The sequence below is a fragment of the Nicotiana tomentosiformis genome, chromosome 1, assembly GCF_000390325.3.
Source record: "Nicotiana tomentosiformis chromosome 1, ASM39032v3, whole genome shotgun sequence".
NCBI classification, from domain to species: domain Eukaryota; kingdom Viridiplantae; phylum Streptophyta; class Magnoliopsida; order Solanales; family Solanaceae; genus Nicotiana; species Nicotiana tomentosiformis.
Window position 1 is genome coordinate 4,802,529 of NC_090812.1, and position 1,433 is coordinate 4,803,961.

Consider the following 1,433-nt stretch of genomic DNA (forward strand, 5'->3'; position numbering starts at 1 on the left):
TTAATAGGTAGATATGGACGGAACTTCACAAATAACAAAGTAGATTATAATTTCATAATACGGACTGAAACCTATTTTGGAACTAAATCTGGTCAACTTGTTGCAATCGATGGCTTTGAAAGATACTATCATTTTTATCGAAATTGTATCCGACGAGAAAGTTTGATTGGGCCATATTCCCAAAGAAAGACTGATCTACCATTCGTTTAAAGGCTAGGCACTGAAGTTTGCTACTATTTAGAATTGAAGGCATTATATTCTCCCCGGACAATAGGACATCAGCTCCAATAAAATGAAGCGTCATTGGAGGAATATCAGTGCCTTTCAGATCTTTGTAGTAGAGACTTAGCCTAGATGAAGAGTTGTCAACCCACGGTTCTACTTTAATGGCTTCTCTCACCAATGTATTGAATTGATTGTAAAACAGTGTAGGAAAGAAAGTATAAGTAGTTCCTGAGTCAATCACAATATTTTCCTCTTGAAAAACTCTAGAAGAATTAACAACAAGGTCAAGTTTTTGTTCACTAACTGGTATGCCTAAGAGGGTCAAGAAATAGTACACAAAGGTTGGTTTAACAATAACTGGATTGTCACCAAAGGTAAGTTTGCTAGGGATATCTAGTTGTTCCCTTGGCATAAAATAGTAGGATATTTTTTGTCCAAATGTTGGACTAAGTTGTGACACTAAAGACGCATAAGATGCGCCAATCTCTATTACGCCAGACATCATAGGGTTCACTGGTATAGATTTGGATATGTGACCACATCCATAAACAATACTTGGGAAAGAAGTTTCTTCTCCATTTTCATTTTCATAATAGAAAGTAAAAGTTTATGTGGCTACATCACCAAATGAGTAACTACTAGCAACGTAAGTCACAGAATACAATTCCTTGGCAGCTATTCTAAAAGCATTTGTCTGAATAATTACTGAATAGCAACTTAAAGGTTGAAGAGTTTACGGGATAGAAGAGGATATCTTGCTTGTAACAATCTAGACAAGGTTGGCATTGTATCCAATTAATATGACTGCCAGTGTCAACAAGTGCTAGTTGGAACTTTGGAGGAGTTCCAACAGAAAGGTTTATAAAGTATGCACCCAGAGGGTCAGGTACTAACTCGGTTCGGAGTGAATTTGGAGAAGATAGAGGAGACATTATTTTTGAAAATGGTGAATAAGCTGAATAGTTGTCTCAAATTATTTATTATTTTAGAATTTCAAGACAAAATTAGTTACTTTTTTTTATTTTACCCTTGTAGTAATTGTTGTTGAAGACTGCAAACACCTCATTTATGGGGTGATATTATGATTGCTCAAATACCAATAAGATAATAAGAAAATAAAGCGAAAAAAATAACATGTACTAATAGAAATATAACAATAACATAATACAAGACCAAACCACTACTACTGGTATTGGAAACAAATACTC

General features: G+C 34.6%; 1 pseudogene; it reads right to left on the reverse strand.

Annotated features, from left to right (window-relative positions):
• Window positions 1-1,157, reverse strand: LOC104089295 (aspartic proteinase CDR1-like; annotated as a pseudogene).
• Between the last annotated feature and the right edge of the window lie 276 nt (window positions 1,158-1,433).